At 31.2% G+C, this 21902-nt stretch overlaps 1 protein-coding gene across 3 annotated transcripts in view; it reads left to right on the top strand.

Moving 5' to 3' along the window:
- Positions 1–21902, top strand: part of LOC139485969 (protocadherin-9-like) — an 82645-nt gene that overhangs the window by 27561 nt on the left and 33182 nt on the right. Inside the window, exons 6-7 of one of the 3 annotated variants that reach the window (XM_071270650.1) lie at positions 4099–4332; positions 21546–21680. The gene's annotated coding sequence lies outside the window, so the exon portion shown is untranslated. Of the gene's footprint in view, positions 1–4097; positions 4333–21545; positions 21681–21902 lie in introns of those variants that run through there. The other 2 variants (XM_071270648.1, XM_071270647.1) reach the window with 2 other exon arrangements.

The following is a 21902-nucleotide window of genomic DNA, read 5'->3' as shown; positions in this document are numbered from 1 at the left end:
AAAGCTGAATTTTAATAGGGCACTTGTTTGTCGTATATTCGCGAGATAAATTAAAAATAGCCGGGATCATCAAGTTGTTATCTTTTCACAGTTAATAGATTGATCAAGCCAGTCTATAGATGAAATTATAGATTTTCATTTGCTGAACTAAATCTTTATTAAATGTCTTAGGTGCATTGAGTTTCATGATTTAGTTTCGGCGGAACCTATTGTCCATGTGACAAGCGAGGGTTTTCTAGTATTATCATGATAACCTTCAGTTATTAAATTATACCCTTTTACATAAATCTCGACTTTATACCACACGTCGAAACAAAAAGTGCCGCATCTTAAATCTTAATCTGAAAATCTTTGTCAAATTTTCATTGGTTTTTGACTATGTGATTTATACAAAAGAAAAATTTTGAATTTTGATTAACAATAAAATTTATCATTGAAATCATCTGTAATATTTATTTTACACTTTTAATAAGGCTTTGTGGTTTGTGATTTATTTATTCTGTCGTATTATGAATATTTGAATAATTGGCTTAGAAATTTCACTATTGATGTATTTTCCTGTTGACATTTTCAATAAATTTTCATCTACGCTGGCAAAATTTATTATTGCAATTTTGCTGGGAAAGGTAAAATTTTGTTTTTTTAGAAAACAGAGGGAACTTGTATCTTTATTTTTCATTAATTCAGCTTTTACCTTCTTAGGTTTTGGTACTTTTGTCACTCCAAGAAACATGACTTGTAATACTCAAAGGCCACTTTTCACAAAAAAATTGCAAATCTGACTACATTTATATTAGCCTGGAACTTGAGTAGGGCTTGTGGTTGAAATGAAGTTTTCATTTGCTTTTTAATTAGATGTCTAAATTAAATGTCTCTTTTAGCTTTAAAAATTTACTTTTCTGTTATCTGTGAACAAAGTGGAATTAAAGAACTTTTTGTATTAGGAATATGTTAGAAACTTAAGTTTAAAAATGTCATATATTTGAAAGCCAGAGAAGGAACTGATGTTTTTGAATTGATAAATTATCCCCTGAAATATTTTGCAAGAATACAATTAATCTGTCAGCAATACACAGATTTTGATAAATTGTGAATTATTTATAAAATCAACTTTTTTTTAAATTTTATTATTTATCATTTTCAGACAATCTGTCAAGAGCTTTACTACCTGTTGTGGAGACAGGTGAATAAAAACACACTAGGGATTGAGATTCTCTGAGCAGACGTTTAGTAATGTAATGGAAGTAAATTCTTCACCTAACTCTCCCAGTCTCCTAGTCCATACAAAATAACCATTTATGATGTTGTCTTTTGTACGTTTAATTGGCAGATTAACGATTTTATATTCAATTTATCAATAGCATTTCATGCTACACATATAGTACCCTGGATTTAAATCACAACTTGTGAAATTTATTTCCCTTTCGTGCATTCAGAACGAAATGGGAGAAAATATATTTGTTTTTGACAGTAAATATTTTACTAACTCTTTAGATTCTAATGAAGTTAATAAAATGAAGTACCAGGGTATTTTTGAATGAATGATTTTGAAACCTTATTAGAAATAAAGACTGGTTTATTGATTTGTTTTTATTATAATCGGAAATATAATATTTAAAATTTTATTTGACTTCCATGTCGTAAAACAGGTTGGCGAGATTAACCGTTTTGCACATTTCAGAACTTTATTTGCATTTCATGTTTTTTTGGATGCCCTCGCCCATAGATATTAGCCGAATTATTCTCATTGTAGGAATGACGAGCAATACTAGAATTAAATTATAGAAATATAAAAGTTGAAATACACTCTAGCTAGAAAAGAAGAATTGTAAGACAATAAAAACGACAGTTTGTACTTCAAAGGGGACAGAAAATTGACTAATGGACATAAAAAGTTTGATTATTCCTTTTTCATTGCACTAAATACTTCTAAGATTTGTGAAGCAGCTTGGGTTACAGATTTATAAATATATTAACTCTCATTCTATTTGGACTATGAGGTTTAGGTCATTTCTTTGAAGTGTGAACAACCGATCGGTCTTATAGAACGATCAAACTCATAGTGTAGGTGGCGTTATTAAAAAGTTATGAATCAAACAATTCTAAATTTAAAGCAAATATGTTTCATTCTTTCTTTAATTTCATCCAATTAAATTTCAGATATTCATTCGATATACCTGCTGAAAAAGAGATGGAATATTATCATGACAGATAATCATGTCTTTTGTCTGAATGTTCTTCTGAAAGGGGGGGGTTATAGTGTCCACAGCTTTTAATATTCATATGTCTGAAGCTAATATCTAAAACTTGTCCTGTACAATTTGCTTGATTTCAATGAAACCCTCATACATTGTAATATCTTAAGCATATAGACACATTTTACAACTTTCATGGTTGAATTTGAAGTAACGGCTATTCCAGAAAAAAATGTATGGGGGGGTTGGAAGGCAGTTTTTGTCAGCACCCGCTAACCAGACAATTGTAATTGAGAATTATAGTGCATTATAGTGTGAAAAGTTGCTCTGATACCCATTACCCAAAAAGGCATGTATTATTAATATAATGTGCCTTCCAACCCCCCCATACATTTTTTTCTGGAATAGCCCTTAGACAGTTTGAAGAAATTTTATGATTCCCTGTAGCACTTACAGCATTGGACTTTGTCATATCCATACAAACATGGAATTTTGTAGTTGAGGTCTTATAAATGTATATTGTTGCATGTTGTTCTAAGAATAGCACACAAAACATAATATATAACTAATTGTCTTTCAAAAAGACTTGAAATATACTTTTACTTTTGTTCCTTGTGGAGATGAATTGGGTCCATGATTGATGTCGGACTTTAAAAAGATTTAAAAAGGAACATATAGATTTTATGGTTTGACTCGTAATTAACCTTTCATAATAAATCATATCAAATGACTTTGATCCTCATTTATTTTGTAGTGACTAGGTACTAGATAGCATCAAATTATCACAAGATTTAAAATTGCATGTTAATATAGCTTGCGCCAATGGCTATTTCTTTTACTTCCAGTCACTCCGAGTAAATTCAGAAATTATTGCATGCATTTATTATTGCAATTTTGCCATTGTAGACTAAAATGTGATTTAAATTTTTGTGATATTGAGACAAGTTCTGTTTGATTCATATTAAAAATTTCAAAATGCAAGTTCAAATTACTGTGATTATAATCTAGCTGTCACATTTTTCACAATAATAAAACCACTGCAATAGTTTCTGAATATACAGTTGTTCAATTTGCAAGTGTGCTCTTTTATTTTGACCCAAATGGATACCACTGGTACACTGATATACTTCAACCGGAAGCCTAATAATGAGTCCATGAAATATTGACTTGTAAAATCTTTAGCTTGTAGCTGGTTCAATGACCGTTTTATATGATATAGATTGCAGCTACTATAACTGCCAACTCCACAAATTACATACTTGTTTAATTAAACTTGCATAATTCGGTTTTTTGTGGATATGCCATTTTGAGATTCTCTTCTATCATTTTTTATGTAAAGAATTCATTTCAATTGCATGATGGCAAAGGAAAATTTCCTGTTATTGCAGAACAAATATTTGGGGGGGGGGGGGGGGGGGAATATGTTTCTTGAAAAATTGGAAATTTTTGAAATTTATGTTAATTGTATTTTTGAAATAAGAATTTTGTTGCTATAAAAGATATTTTGTCATTATTTGCCTAAAATGTCCAGGTTTAGCAACTGTGCTTTTTCTAACTTTAATACAGTTTTTTTAGTTTTTTTAAATTCCATATAAAATCTTAATTACGTGAAAAATGTCTTACTTTTTTCATTATATAAATAAAAAGTACAGTAGATCTGGTATGATTGCCAATGAGGCAACTCTTTACAAGACAACAAATCACACAGGCAGAAATTAACAACTATAGGTCACTGTAAGGATTTCAACAATGAGCAAAGCCCATACCTCATAGTCAGTATCAATTTTTTTTTTTATTAGATTCTTATGACACTGAATTGCATAATTTTCATAATTTTGAATGCAATGTAATATTATCTTTTATATAATATAATATTTTATATAATATTTTTGTTTACATGTAGGAAAACCCAAAGCTACTTCTACCCGCTATAAGAAACGACAAGTCACATGATTATTAAGTCGGCAGATAGACAGTAAACAGTATATCGTTAAAGGACAAATCAAACTGATTTCGACAACTTAGGTGCTATTTCGACACATAACATCCACTTCACTGGAGTGTTTTACCTTACCTGTAATTTGAATGAAAGTGTTCATCTAAGGTGTTATTATAGCGATAACGATATCTTCAAACGGTAGGTACATTTACGATAGTTAGGTAGAATTAATATATAAATTGCTATCAGATCAAATCTTGTTGGTATCCTAACCACAAGAATTTTTTTTTAAATGATATGTTATTTCGAGTGACATTGGCCCAGGGTGGGAGAAGATGTTTATGTAATACTATTATCATCAACTGAATAGTATATATAGCTTTTCTTGTGTAAATGGCGTTTAAGGATAGCTTTTGGATCTGATCTGTATGAATACTCTTTTTGGTGATTGTTTTGCAAATAAATAAATGTTTATTGCTGTATTTTCAATTATTATTACGAGTCAAATAAGACTTTTTATCAAGCAAACTTCTTACATAAAAAAAAAGTTGGGTAGATGAATATTTCTGATATTTCATTTTTTGGATAAATTTACAATTAATATCCAATACTTAGAAGAACGTATAACATGTATAATATGTAATCAAAAAATTTAAGAAACCTCAATTGAAAAATATTTTTACCTTATACCAAATTGGAATAAGCATTATTTATTGCTTTGAATTATATTTTAATTTCATTTTGATTAACAGAAGTCAGGTTCATTTTTTTTTTATCCGATTTAATAAATAAGTGATGAAGAAATAAATACATTTTCAATCTCTCCATTTCTAACTGATGCATGTCTAATTTGGATACTGTTTATCACGCTCAGTGGTGCAATAGTAAGATTACAACAACAACACAGTTCACTAGCCACATTCTTGATTTTATTTGGTGTGACTCACTTTGTCTTCGGACAAAATCGTCAGAAATATTACAAGTTTCACAGTTAATCTTGTGTAAATTATAACCACACGCCAACAAAGCTTATTTGGCGGCAGCACATTTTAACCCCTTTATCACCAGGGTTTTGGTATTCACGTGTAAAATTTATGATCCTTTGTACTATAATACAAAATTTATTTACTCATAAGGTTTAGTTTGAAGTGTTGTTTCTTTTATTTGAATTTTAAGTTGAAAAAACATAATAAGTCTTTTTTTTAATTTCCGTGAAAGATCTTGACCTTCATTTATATAAAATGTTTGAATTGTTTATCTATGTAAGAATCATATTAGTTTCACTAAATGTTTAGCGATTTAATGTTGTGCATGTCGTCAAAAGTTTGTACAGTGACTTGCATTAGAAATTTTTAGTATTTAAAGCTTTTGTAATCATTTTGATAAAAGAATTGTCAAAAGAATTAATGCGTGTTGCTGACATTTTTTTATTAATCCCAGAATTCATTACTGAAACTCATTTGTAGCACTGATGAGATAAGAGATTAAAATATAAAAGGAAGCATAGCTGATACAATTTCAGTTTTTTCATTAAATCTTATTTTGAACTTGACAAAACGCAACAGAAATGAGGATGAGATTGTATGATATATATTTTTGAAAATAATCAGGGACCCAATTTGCATAATTGGGATTTTATGTTCCTGCACCATGACTTGCATTTTTTGCATCAGTGATTTGAATAAAATTAGTAAATCGTGTCAGACAGTTATTGAACAACAGAAGATTAATAAATGGACATCTTGAGGTTAAAAGGGCTAATGAGATTTTGGTTCCCTGGCCGACCCTTAATGGGATCTCCTACAGGCTTGACATTTTATGAAAATTATTTTGCCAACAGCTAGCTTACTTATTCTACCAAAGGAAACTACTGTCAAATATTGGTGTCATCAAGTTTTGATATGATATAAGATATGGTGCCATAATAAAAAAGGTCAATTTCATGAATTTAAAAAAAAAAAATGTTTGACTTTCAAAGCAACTAGATATTTGACCACTGTGATTTTTGTATGGACAAATACTTTCTTTTTAGATATTACTGTTGCATGCATTTCATATTTTCCTGTCAAAATATTTTGTTTAGTAATAAACCATAATTATAACTACAATTATGTAATATATGTTCCCTATTGTAATTTTTGAAACAAACAAAAAACATTTATTTTAAAACTATTTTTGTTCTGTTTTTAGGATTATAAGCTACATGACCTATTAAATGCTTTAATATGCAATTCAATGCAAATTTAATTCATTACATTTTGTAATACTTACAAATGACTTATTTTTTATGCCTAAACAAGTCCCTGAACCCCATCTTCTTCCTTTAAAAAATATTGATGATAATTGACTCTATGGGGCCAACATTTTTTTTTAATTGTTATCCCCATTTAGTATTTTTCTTCCCTTTTGTCTTTAAAATTTGCCCCACAGCAATGAGCTTTAAATGCTAATATCAATATTGGTCTTTTGTCTCAGTTTATTGAACAGATAAATATTAGTAATAACTTGCTTCGACCATTTTAATTACGGTATTTAATGTACTAGTTCATCGTGAAACTGTCAGATTAGGAAACTGCATTATTAAGGCTTGACTGGCTAAGTCCAGTGTTATTTATAGCTATTGTCTGCAAATGGCTAACTATGATCTGTTTATACACATCAGGGTACTTTTGAGAGTTGTAAATCAGGGCCAGGAAATTGTCAGGCCATTTTCCGTCTTTCTAAAAGTGCTTATAGCGCCATTAAACGACTGAAACATGAAATAGTTCTGACCTCAGGAAATTGATTGGAGATCTTTGCATATGTCAGATGGATAGAGTTTCAGTCTAAATATCTTTGAATTGAAAACATTTATGGTCGTTGTTTGTTTTTTATTGCCGGGGTGAAAGGCAGGGCACGTTCAGAGGAAGCTAATTTGGTTTATTCTTCCATATGGAACTGTTTAATGGTTCCTGCATCTTAAGTGACACACAGATCAAATTCTATATGATGATTGAATGGCATATAGTTTCTATCTATCATGCTTAGGTTTCTATTCAATAAGTATAGTTCACCTTAAGCTAGATGAAGTCATTTGAAATTTTGAAATATTGATTGAACTTGAGTTTTATTATGCAGTTTTTCCATTTTATTAAGGCTTATTTATCCCTCAATGACATTCTTAGACAGAAGGGAGATAGGAAGGAAGGAATTTTTTAGTCTGAATATTTCAAGGTTAGCAATTTTTTTTGCAGTGTCATTATTGCACGATTGGCAATCATGCCGTTGCTCTAAAACAGACATACAATTTTCTTGCTGTTTTATGCAAGTAAATGTATTTAAAATACATATAAAGCCTCTATAAATGTTTTATGAAATTGTTCTATTGCTTGGCATTAAGCTTAGAGGTACAATTGAAGGATCTCATTACGTTCCAAAATCAATTAAAAAAAAGCCAATAGGCTGCATTATTCATTGTCACATGCACAAAGCATGTCCTAACAAGCTGAAAATTTCCATTTACTAAAACTTGTAATAAATTATAAAGACTTGTCAGCAATGATTTGGATTTGTAAAAACACAGAAAATTTTATATTTAGTTTTATTGTCATGACTTCTATTTGTTTTGTTTTAAAAATCCTAGAATCCTTATCAGTTTTTTGTCTCTGTTAAACATCCCCTAAACAAATATAGATTTTTCTATGATCGTTTAGTCGCTTCACCTGAATTGGTCCACTTCAATAATTCAGTAATCTGAACATAAAACATTATTTACTATCGTAGATTAATTATGGCGTTCGTTCACGTGTATCACATCAGAACCTAATCCGTCTCTGTCTTCAGTCACATCAAAAGGCTGCCGTTTTGAATCTCGATAAAAAAAAAATTATGACCTGCCATTTCCGTTTGTTAATGATAAAGATGTGTTAATTCCAGTGTGACTTTTTTACATTGTTTGATTAATTAAATAGATACAGCTCGATAAAAAAAGAACTTGAAACATTCGCATTTAAAAATTATGCAAACTATTGATTTTTTTAATTGTCTGGTAGTTGGCACTAGCTGCTAAAAGTCGACCAAGGTCATAATATATTATTTTATAAGCAAAACAACTAAAATGAATTATTTCTTTATTTTGAATAAATCATTATATAAGCATAGTTAATTCCACAGAGATGAGAAATGTATGGTTTCGTCAACTCTGACTCATTGAATTATATAATATAATGTGGTATTTTATTGTGGGAATTATTTTAATTCTTACCCTTTGACAAAAATCTGAAATGACAATTGTGATAAATGGTTTCTCTTAAAATTGCTGTTTGTATACTAGTAATTGCTTGTTGTAAAGTTGGGTAAGAGAATCTGAATATATTACCAGCAAAAGATGGTCCGAGACCACAATTATTTCGTAGTGCATTTCTTTTAGAAGATAAATAAAAATTTAAAAAATCCCACCTGCGCTTTCTCAATGAAATTTTTACAGTGTGTTGTACTACTTTTGGGACAACTTATATCAAAATTATAGAAAACTTCATCGGCTCTAACTCAAAATATGGACAATTTTATGTTTAGGGCGTCTTGAAATCTTTTGACAGCTTCCGAAGTGCTAATTTTCAACCTTTTTCAGCTGGACCAAATCACTACTTTCCTTTAAAATTTAAAAAAAAATTTACAGTGTAATTTCACCCCTCTTCTTGCAATTTGAGGCATTAAACATGGAGAAATAAATTTGGAAGGGGTATGAAAATTAATGGCAAGTAACCCACTGTCAACACTAGGGACTATATTTGTGAACAACGAAAATCAAGGGACGACAATTGTGTTCTCGGACCAGATGAGATGTTGAGTTTGAATAGGTTTATGAAAGGTTTAAGGACTATATATGCAGCCATTTAATTTTCTCGAAGTCTAACATATCAGTTAAACATTCTTCAATTAGGATGATGAACTTGGATACTTTTAAAAACAAAAGCAAATACACAAAGATTATATGTTATAGATATTTGTAGGATTGTCAGTTTCCCTGCTAAAGGTTATGGTTTTCTCTGGGCACTCAGCTTCCTCCACCATTTAAAAATTTACCACAAGGAAATAACCAACAGTGCTGGTAGTGGCATTCAACACCCAATCAGTAAATCATCATAAATATTTCTTGTTTTTCTGTGCCTAAAAGGGTTGTTTCCATTGGCGGATCCAAGGGGGTGTTCCGGGGGTTGGAACCCCACTTTTTTTTTTGGCAGATCAATGCATTTGAATGGGAGCATATAGCTGGAACCCCCCTTTACTTTGGATTGGGAACCCCCCTTTTTAAAATGGCTAGATCCGCTCCTGGTCTCTCTCTTGGCATTACAGCATTCCTCTGCCAATTAAAAGAGGGACAAAAGATACCAAAGGGACAGTCAAACTCATAAATCTAAAACAAACTGACAATGCCATAGCTAAAACTGAAAAAAAAAACAAACAAACAACAGCACACATGACACAACATAGAAAACTAAAGAATAAACAACAATTAAACTGTCTCCAATGATAAAGCTTACATTGCTGTTAGTGGCATTAAACACATTGAAAAATCTGTAAATTTAGAATTATTTAGGTCTTTCTATTATTGCAAGAGTTGTGACAGGATAGGGTCTCGCAAAATTAAAACTGACATTCAAATGAGAGCCTTATTTGTTATTAGCATTTCTGGAAATTGCTTTAACTTATAGATTTAGTCTATTGCTAAAAATCACAAAAATAAGTGCATGAAAAAATTTCTGCTGAGTTTACTGAAATAAACTTTTAATGAGGGACAATTATAAACCTTTTTTTTTTAAATGTAAAAAATAGACTACAAAGTTCTTCATTTTAAAAGTTGACATAACATGAAATAGATAGTTAATTGATATACAGTGTTCAGTTAATCCACGTGGAAGATGCAGGGAAAAACTTGACAGTGATAGCCAGACTCGCTGCATCATAAACAATCTATTCAAAAATGTTTTTGTTAGCTTGTGTAGACAAAGGAATGTTTCTTAAATTGACGATGAAAAATAATTAATTATTTGACATGCACTATCTGACATTGTTATTAACTTGATTTGACATACTCATCTTGTCGGCTTTCATAGTTTTTATGGCGATTGAAAAAGCGTGACTTTAGGTTGCCATCTTGTCAAACTGTTGTATGTTTCATGTTGGTAACAAGACGTTGTACTTTTCAAGGGAAACATGTCAGGTGACAGCCAAAATGTCAATCTTGTTTGAGGAAGGTTGTCAATAAATTGTAAATTGAAAATGTTTATTAAGTTATTTACATATCGTAAAATTATTCTGCAAGGTTGTTGTAGTGTTAGTGGGAGGACTTCCTGTTTAACACGAAATAAATTTCTGTTTGTCGAATTTCGTTGCAGTAACATTTATAAGCCGATGTTAAAACTTTTCTTTTTTTTTCTTCAAATTAAATGCTAAAAAATTGCAATTATGGTATCTTGATTCTATTTTAAAAAGCTAGTTGGGTGGTATGAGTGTTGTTACATATTCCTCCCTTTACTTTGGATTGCTTTTAAATCACCTATAAAGTTATGAAATCTATTTTTGACACACCCCATCTGAAGAAAAAAAACAAAAAACACTGGTACACATGTACTAACAATTCAATACTAATGGTTCTGTAGTATAAGGTACAAAAAGCATTAAAGCTCAGAGTTTTAACCTGCCAGTATAGAAATTATACAGTCCTACATTCTACAAAAACATGTTATGGTCAGAAAAACAAAGGTCACATTTGGTCATCTGATACACAATTTCCCATAACTTTTTTATTTCCCGTCTTTCCCCGGTTTGACTGGACACAAGTGGACAATAACACACTATAATTGTTAGTAATGTCAAAGAAAAACATCAGTTAACCCTGTCAGATATGTATGTCTTTGTGTCATAAAGTTATCAACCAAAACACAATGTCTGTGTCATTTGTGAGTCACATTTATTGCCCTTTGATATGTCGCCTGTCTTTTGATTCTTCAGCTATTGTGATAGAGATGAATTTTTTGTAACAATTAGAATATGAATGGCCAAATTGCTCATTATTAATCCACATTACTAGTCCCCCCCAATCCTCCCTATATATTGCTCCTTAATCTATTTAGGGACTATGTTGTGAATACTAAGGTACTTTCCCTTTTTGGGCCCGAACCAAACGCTGAAAAGATACAGTGCAAATGAAGCATCTGTTTTACACTAATCAGAGAACAGTAAGGGGCCCAAGATATGTTAACCGGTTCTTAGTTAGAAGTATAAACTGAACAAACACAGGTTTGGGACAAAGAACCACAGTTTAATATTTTCTTTGCATATCAATAAAGCAATACATGTAAACATAATTACAAACAAAGCAAATTCCAGTTGAAAATCTGTGGTACTCCTAACACAAAGTACATAATAACTGTGAGTTCTTTTGAAAACATTACTACTCTACTTATTAACAATATATTTTAATAACATGATAAAAGGCTGAAATGACAAAGCAATAAAGTAAAAACTATCCTCTAGGGAGCGGAGGGTGGGAATAAATAATTTCCCAGAAAATTAGAATGTCTGCTCCAAGCAAGCGTTGCTTTCAGAATAATTATGTGCTTGTGCCTAAAACAAAAGCCCTGTTAATTAAGCGCTGATTGGTTAATTCAAATGCAGTGTTAATTTTGATTGGTTAATTAGGATAATCTCGAAAAGCAATTCAGTAAACGAGATTTCACATGCAGCAGCAACTGGGAAACCCCCAAGCTGATTGGACCAAATAGCAGACAGGGATTCCCAATTAAAATTATATGTACAATGTACCAGCATTGCACAAAAACGTATTGTGTATTAATAATCTATTTATACAAAATAGTTCCATTAATCCACATTACTAGTCCCCCCCAATCCTCCCTATATATTGCTCCTTAATCTATTTAGGGACTATGTTGTGAATACTAAGGTACTTTCCCTTTTTGGGCCCGAACCAAACGCTGAAAAGATACAGTGCAAATGAAGCATCTGTTTTACACTAATCAGAGAACAGTAAGGGGCCCAAGATATGTTAACCGGTTCTTAGTTAGAAGTATAAACTGAACAAACACAGGTTTGGGACAAAGAACCACAGTTTAATATTTTCTTTGCATATCAATAAAGCAATACATGTAAACATAATTACAAACAAAGCAAATTCCAGTTGAAAATCTGTGGTACTCCAAAGTGTCACTTTCATTCGAATTTCCCGCAATGTTCTGGTTTTGACGTCCATCCAATAAGCCAGAGGAATGTACATATTGTGTTTGCTGTCCGGTAAGCTGTTGCAATACAGCATTAACGTAAGCATCATCTGTGTTTGTTTGTATTCCGCCATCTTTAAGATGCTCATGGGCGCCGCCATCTTTGTTCACAGTACTTCCGTCGTCGCCATCTTGTAATGCGCATGCACCAGAATTTGATACTGCCGGAAGTCTAGAATTTGCCGCCATTCTCTCGCTGGGCGAAAAGTCTTTCTTAAATGTTTTTCCTACTGCTCGCAGTAATAACTTTCGTTGGCCTATCGGAATACTCGAGTTATCCAAATCTTCCTTCTCAATCAACGCAACGGCCTCCATGCTATCAAATCCAAGTTCTAGCATTTCATTTGCGGTGGCTGTGTTTAGCTTCATCACTTCGGCCCATGCCATTACTTTATCGGACTGGTGATTGGTTCCCGTCCTAAATGTAATATCTTCGTCATCAGACATGATGGAAAGACAGTTTATTGAAAAACAACAGTTTATAGCAATTATAAATCGTGCCGTTAAATTTTCTTGGAATACGAATTAATCCTGTTACGCCGGGTCGTCAGAAGCACAAAACTCGTAGCTTTGGAATAAACCAGCCATCTCACGCTGCTGCAGATGAGATTCCACAATGAAACTTAAACAGACAAAGCCGATTCTGCTTCCTGATTGTATTTAATTTTGTCCATGTCGTAACATCAATTTTGACATTAAAAAACTAATTTGGAATGTTATTAATGCAAAATCACTTAGTATACGTTTCCTAAACGTTCACATATATAATATGGTTAATTTCCACATTGAAAACTTAAATCCGTTCATGATTTTTATAAATAAATAATTTCCCAGAAAATTAGAATGTCTGCTCCAAGCAAGCGTTGCTTTCAGAATAATTATGTGCTTGTGCCTAAAACAAAAGCCCTGTTAATTAAGCGCTGATTGGTTAATTCAAATGCAGTGTTAATTTTGATTGGTTAATTAGGATAATCTCGAAAAGCAATTCAGTAAACGAGATTTCACATGCAGCAGCAACTGGGAAACCCCCAAGCTGATTGGACCAAATAGCAGACAGGGATTCCCAATTAAAATTATATGTACAATGTACCAGCATTGCACAAAAACGTATTGTGTATTAATAATCTATTTATACAAAATAGTTCCAAAAATTTTACATTTGGAATTTATAAGCCGATCTGTTTTTTCTTTGTTCATGTTGTTTGTGAGATAATATGATAAGGTTTTGTCATAAATTGAAATGCTTAGTGATAGTTTTCTCATTTGAATTGTTTTACTTTTTGTCATGTCCTGGACTTTTATAGCTGACTATACAGTATATCCTTTTTATTGCTGAAGGCTGTAAGGTGACATGTAGTTGCTTACATCTATTTCGTTTGGACTCTTGGTAGATATACATTGTAATTGTCTTGTTGGAAATCATGAACCAAACCAATTATGTATAGCAAGCTGAAATAGGCCCTGACATGTAAAATTATAAATTGAAACAAGAAAAGTAACAGCCTGATTTATCACATTACATAAATAACAAAAATATATGGCAGAAATGCAATATTATCTGACTTCTTACTTGAGCAGGCAAATACAGAATGTGATGGGGTTAAACATGTTTGTGAGCCCTCAACTACCCCCTAACCAAGAACAGTGGTGTTGTATGCATATAACTTAATTTTGATATTAGAAAATGAAAACATAAAAAGGGGGGTTCATATACAATGATTAAGGGGAAATCAGTCAAACAAAGAATATAGAATCACTGTGCACCTACACTGGTCAACTGAGAATCTTCTTCACCACATAAATGATTGAGCTCCTCACCATATTTTATAGGATGAAAGAAGGAGTGCTTTGAGATTCTTCTTGTCAAATTGAAATAAATTTTAAGAAGTCTACTCACAGTATGTGGTCATGATGACAGATTTGGAGGAGGAAATTTTTATTCACAAAATTAAAAGACGAAAAACTCAATTGGATTAATATTTCTTTGATATTTTTGAAGATGTTCAAAAATAGCTCATGATAATACAATATTATGTACTCAACTAGACTTCCTTCGCAGATCTTGAGTGACACCTCACCTTGCGTACAGTGTAATCCCTTTATACTAATTAACTGTAAATAGGGTATTTAAGTATTGAATCTGCCTTCCCAATTGAAATTGTGAAAATGAATTAAGAGTAATTTTATTAAGAAATTATGAAAATTACCCGCAAGCCTGCTGGGAGTTACTCAGATCATTTCAATTTTAATTGAATTTGTCCTCATTTGAATATACGAGGGTTACACTTTTGAAAAATACGAATTAGTTCTTTATATGTTAAGAAATTGATAAAATATTACGTTACTAATAAAATATCATTTTCAAAACCTATACTATTAAAAATGTATCTGTTCAATATGGACTTAAATCCATGCCATAGAAATTAGATGAAAATTTTGAAATTGATTATTTAAAGACATCTTGCTTACGTTGGTTTCATCTAAATCGGAATCAATTTCGTCACCAATCTTTTGAAGTAAAGCTACACTAGATAACCTTATGTTAATGTGAAAATTGAAAAGAATTCACTTCTTTTTATAATAAGTGGAATATTGATTGAGAAGGCAATAAAAGCATTTTCATTAAAAAAATTGTTACAACATTTTTAGCTACTTCATGTACTTGGACAGGATGTTTCTTGAAAGTGTTGTACAAGCTCCGTGATAAGATGAAGATTTTATTCATATTAGTATGTAAAGTCCTTTTGTTTTATTAACAGGAAAGCCTCTTGGCAAGTGAAATAATGAGGCATCTTTGCAAAACTTAAGCTAGGATCACAATCTCTGTTTAGCTTATAAAAGCAAAATGAGGATATATTGTTAAGGTGGTACCCAACACTTTCACTAAAATCAATTTGGCTCGTTTAATTTTCATAAAATTTTGTCAAAGTATTTACTATGGCCTTTTACAAAAATATATAAAAAATTTCAAAAATTTTAAACTATAACCGTTTTGTCAGAAAAATTACACTGGGTATATAGCAGTTTGACAAACACCAATTTTGATCATTGAGAAGCTTAATATTCCCTTTACAACACAACTTAATTAAAACGTTAAGCTGACTTTACAGAGTTATCTCCCTGTAGTGTTAGGTACCACCTTAACTATACTTTGTTTCATAGGATATATTAAGTTTAATTGATCTAATATAATGAGAGTCTTTGTCTTTTTGAGACTTTGACATGTATTCTTTCTCAATTTGGTTGTTTTCATAGCAAACCCATATGTACTGACACAGTGTTAAACCTGTATCAGTTCAAAGTTGCTTTGAATATATACAAGTTAAGTTTTATCAAAAAAGAGGGAGTTTACATGAATGAAATGTGAAGTTGCACTTGTAAGAAAGCTGTGATTCAAGATTTCTTGTGACATATTTTCACAAGTTCAAGGATACTGCCATATTTACTTATTCATGTAAATTTTAGTTGTAGATTATCAAGATGAAATGGACATTTATAACATTAATCAGTTTGAAAATAAATTTTACTGGACTTAAATTATGAGTCATTAATTCTCTAATGGAAATTTTATTTTATTTCTCAAAATGTAACATTAGATTATAAAGATTAAATTCTCGACATATTTAATATATTTAGTATGATTTAATATAGAGAGACATAAATTTATCCCTCTTAAAGTGGTCAGTTTGACTGTTTACTTTAGCCTAAAGAAATCAACTGCTGAAATTTGAAACTTTACGAAAATTGAATTTTTACAAAACATCTATTAATAGATGAATTTACAAAGGGTCATAACTCATGCTTACAGCATTGTTATGGGTATGATAAAACGATAGTCTTGTCACAGGAATCAAAGTCACCTTAAAATTAATGTAATAAAACAGAATTTCAACTTTTAAGAAAATATAGATGAGCCCTTTACGACAAGCAGTAGATCACTTAAATTCAATTTAAAAGCATTTGTTTTGCTTGATTTAGGATGATTATGTTGAAGGGATATCGTGAAATAATTACATGATTTTGGCTGTTTATCAGATTAAAATTTAGATTTTTACAGAGAATAAGAAATGTTAAGGGTTAAAAGTTTAGGGAGGCACTGGGGTTGTCAACCTCATTTACTATATTTTAAAATGATGTGGTGTGATCGTAAATGCAACAACTCTCCACAAGAGACCAAAAGATACAAAATTTTTAGCAGTTATATGTCACTGTATGGAGTTCAACAATGAGCAAAGCTCAGAACAATTTTTCCAGCCTTCTTTTTTACTGTATATTGGTCATGTTGGTTTACAGTAGAAACTCGTAAACAGATGCACATCATTTACGATTTAATTTTTTTATTTATACGGTATAGATACAAGCTCATTATAATGTATTGAGGTCATACAGTATTTAATTCCATTAATTATCATTACAAAAGGAGTTAAATTAAAATCTGCCATGGAGCTGTTAACACTCGAATGTTATCTGATGGTATTACAACGATAACTCTGGATTCATGTAAATGATACGGGATGTTTTGTCATAAATCCTTAAAGACTTCTCATAATTCATGGAACTGCCATGATTATCAAAATGATAAATTCAATTTTCAGGACAGAATTTGATTCTTATTTTCTCATTAATTTTACGGCAGAAATTTTAGACTTAGATTGAATCTAAACGACAATTTATTTTTATCAACGAAAGTTTAAACTAGAAATCATATTTAACCGATTTTATCAGCTTTGACCGTAAATAATGATTTTGTAAAGATGGTTAATGGTGATAGTGACTGGCCATTTAATGTACTGTTGGTCAGCTCATAGACTTTCATTATGATAATTTTCTATCTTTTTGTCCGTAAATTACCTTGTTATTTTCTTAATTTTTCCGCCATTATATTATCATAATGTTTCATTAGATTTGAATTGGAAGACCGGTCATAAATCACGGCTATGTCAACACGATTGGTGCCAGATACAAGAGTAGAAGGTTATATTAATAGGGTGGTTCGTTATTAAAGATGAACACTGAGATACCATTGTACTATGTACAGGTTGGGTATATTGAAATATAAGACGCGTTTTAAGTTCATGGAGTTTTATACTTTCGTTAATATGAATAAGCGCTTAGGAATAACAGATTGAAAGCAGCTTTATAGGCTTCAGTTTAATATTATAGAAATAGATTGTTGCAAAACTAAGGGTTTTATTTCGTAATATGAATATTATTGCATATTACACAATTAGATTTTCTTAATGTCCCATGAATCAGCAGATTAGATTGCATAATTAAATTGGAACAAATTACACGCCAAAATAAAATAATTTTAATGGGTTGGTTTTAGTTGAAAATTGACTCTGCTTAAATGTGGACTGGATTATTTATGTTGTTAATTAGGAAGGCCAAGAAAATATATTTATCTTTTAAGGGTTTATTTACTTAAACTGGTCTTAGTGTGTAAATCTTTTATACTCATTTACTATGGTTTTTTTTGTGTATGTCTCCACTATAGGAAACAGCACCAACAAGTCTTACCCCCTTAACCTTCTGCCTTTCCATTTTTTGTCTTTCAGTATTTCTGTTCTTCTGTCTGTCCCATTTTTGTCGAGCCTGCAACTTTTGTTGCAGAAAGCTCGACATAGGGATAGTGATCCGGCGGCGGCAGTGTTAGCTCACTTCTTAAAAGCTATATATTTTAGAAGGTGGAAGACCTGGATGCTTCATATTTTGTATATAGATGCCTCATGTTACGAAGTTTCCGTCAGTCACATGTCCAATGTCCTTGACCTCATTTTCATGGTTCAGTGACCACTTGAAAAAAAAGTTCAGAATTTTTGTAACGTTGAATTCTCTCTTATTATAAGTAATAGGATAACTATATTTGGTATGTGCGTACCTTGCAAGGTCCTCATGCCCGTCAGACAGTTTTCACTTGACCTCGACCTCATTTCATGGATCAGTGAACAAGGTTAAGTTTTGGTGGTCAAGTCCATATCTCAGATACTATAAGCAATAGGGCTAGTATATTTGGTGTATGGAAGGACTGGAAGGTGTACATGTCCAACTGGCAGGTGTCATCTGACCTTGACCTTATTTTCATGGTTCAGTGGTTATAGTTAAGTTTTTGTGTTTTGGTCTGTTTTTCTCATACTTTATGCAATAGGTCTACTATATTTGTTGTATGGAATGATTGTAAGGTGTACATGTCTAGCGGGCAGATGTCATCTGACCTTGACCTCATTTTCATGGTTCAGTGGTCAAAGTTAAGTTTTTAAGTTTTGATCTTTTTATCTAATATTATATGCCAAAGGTCAACTATATTTGGTGTATGGAAATATATTATGATCTATATGTCAGTCCCGCAGGTTTTATTTGACCATGATCTCAATTGCACGGTTCATTGGACAGTGTTAAGTTTTTGTGTTTTGGTCTATTTTTCTTAAACTATGAGTAATAGGTCAACTATATTTGTTGTATGGAAGCATTGTTAGCTGTACATGTCTGCCTGGCATGGTTCATCTGACCTTGACCTCATTTTCATGGTTCATTGGTCTTTGTTTAACTATCTTGTTTAATGTTAAGTTTATGTGACAGTTGTAATAACGCTTTATACTTAGGACTATCAACATAATATCAATGATTAGTAAAGAAGGCGAGACATTTCAGTGTGTGCACTCTTGTTAAAGCTTAAGTGTGGGCATTTGTGTCCTCTTTTATTTACAAGAACTGTTTAAGTCAAAGTTTTATCCTTGAAGTTGAAGAATAAAATTTTATTTGGCTAACTTTAATGCTTTCCCTATTTTTGCTGCAAATGTAACCTTCAACAGACATTTTTTTCGTATCCTTATAATATACCAGCCATGTCTAATTCTGTCTTAAGCCTATTGTTAAATGAGGATGATGTTTTCATGATTTTAGACCTGACTGCTTGAACAAGTTTATGTATCTTTTATATAAATAATTCTATTCTTGATATGCGTAACATTATAATGGGAAGAAGAAAATACAGTAGTTATAAAATGACTAATCGTTAATAAAAAAAGTCTTTATTTTATATTGATTTGACTTAATTTGAATATATTTCGTACATTAATTCAATCATGAAAGGTTTTATTTCCCAAAGTTGGTCATATCAGTTTATATTTAAATATCCTGAAACAACGGATTTGGATTCAAGTTTTATTTTTGTGTCGTTAAATAGCTTACGTTGATATTCTTAAAAGATTTTACCGATTGTTCTCACAGATAACTTTGAAATGACGGAAAATGATACATTATGACTAAACGAAATTGATATCTACGGACAATTCTTCTCTTGACCTTACAAGGTCATATGGACTAAATAGGCAAATTAAATGTAAATAAAAAACAATTTTGATGATGTTATGGCGAACATTTATGCTTGTCATTTGAACAGTGATATATTTATTGTCTTATATAAAACTTATTTGTATAAATATTGTATTATCCTCAAGATTTTATAACTTGGGATTCTCTATTTGATTATTGTTTGTTCCTGCTTAGGTATTTTATTGGAGAATATGATATTTTTGAGAGGCTAGTGGAAAAGGATTAACTGTCGTGAATCTGAAATGGATATTTTGTTTTTTGAAAAAGATCATTTTTATGAGATTAAAATTGTTTTTGACCCTGATGTTTTCTTTAATTATTGGTATATATATTACAAAAGATAAACTGTCTAATACCCTCAGAATTGTTTTTGAAGATTTTTCTTGTTCATCAAAAGAAAAACAAATATGTTACACATCAACAACCACTGAATTACAGGCTCTTGACTTGGGACAGCCACATACATTATGTAACATAATGTGGCAGGGTTAAACATGTTAGTGGGATCCCAACCCTCCCCCTAACCTGGGACAGTGGTGTAACAGTACAACAAAAGAACAAACTATGAAAACCAAAATCAGTTGAAAAAGGCTTAACTTTAGATGACTGCTTAATAATCTTTCTAAAATAATTCCTTAAAAATATAAGCATATTTAAATTCAGGAGATCCATTAAATTTGAGTTAACTTTTCAACCAGAATTACTATAATTGTTTGAAAATTTATTAATTATGAAATCTATCTGTAATCATTATATAAAATTACTTCAAATTTTTTACAAATTGTCTTGATTATGCTTGAAATATATTCCATTGGACATTAAACAATTAACATTCAATTTTTTTTTTCTTATCAACCCTGAAAATGGAAAATTATTGTTTGAGGCCATCTAAACTGAAACAATACTAAACAAATCAGAAACCTGTGCAAACTGAACTCTAATTCTGGGAAAGACAGTTATTAATAAATTATTTAACCTGTGTATAATGAATGTTCACCTGTCTATTTTGAACATTTAATTCTGAAGGGTTGTGGTTTACACAATTTCCACTACACCATCAAAAAGATATACCATAACAGCATCATCTTCATATATGATAATCTGATTAACATTATTCTGTAGAAAGTAAAAAGTTCACTAAGTGACTGCTAGAACTGTACTGTATTATCTTAACAAGCCGAACAAAGATGCTTTTATTTAATTACGGAAACCACCAAAGATTGATCAATGGACACCACATACTAATAGGGTGTAATGCGATACCGTTATCTCATCAGATAATATTCAAAATGCAGGCCGAAGTTAAAATTAACTGTAGAAATAACCACAATATGTATTGTGGTCGTGAAATACGATAAGACTTTAAGACAAGAAGGTTATCAGAGTGTTTTTAAAAGTCCTGCACCAGAAAAAGATCTCTCTTGTTACAAGCTGATATCTAATCTTCGATCCGTCAATGAATATGTATCTGGTCTTTGTGCCCATGCCATAAATTACGCCAAATTTCAACACATCTCCGTAGAATTAATTTGATGTTAAATCATCGGTAGTTCCTCGTTTATCATCACAATGCATTTGGTACACACAGGTGTATAGCGTTTTACAAGGTACAGCTTTTTTATGGTGCATTATAAATTGGATTTTACTTATTTTGTGAAGTTCGGTAATTTGATATGGAAAAAAGTTACAAGGTTTTGCTTTTGAGCTGGTTCATCTCTGTCATAATGTTAGATTCAATTCGTATCAGTTTACCGCTGAATTAATTTAGGATTTTATGGCGTATTGTATACTTAATAGGAGACTGAAATTTGACATTGAAGAAAATTAGCATTTATACTCCAAAGTCGTTCATCACCTGCAACGGAAAGTTGAGAAAGATGAACCAGAAGCATTAGAACATGTAGATCTTCAGATCGTCTTAAAAAAATCACTGTAAGTTACATGATTGTTTACTTGGACGTTGAAAATTTATGATACATAATTATTTTTATGCGCCTATAAATTTCAAGACAGCTATGCTTAAATATAAAAAATGGTATGCTTTGAAAAATTTTATATAATGGAACATATAGCACTAGATTGTGTAAAAGTTATTGCAAGGGGAGATAATACTGTAATTTGTGTATTAAAATTGTTTATAGGATGTCACATGTT

This window comes from Mytilus edulis, chromosome 8 (genome assembly GCF_963676685.1).
Source record: "Mytilus edulis chromosome 8, xbMytEdul2.2, whole genome shotgun sequence".
NCBI lineage: Eukaryota > Metazoa > Mollusca > Bivalvia > Mytilida > Mytilidae > Mytilus > Mytilus edulis.
Note: the sequence above shows the minus strand (reverse complement) of the source record. Positions and strands in the feature narration are given on the sequence as shown.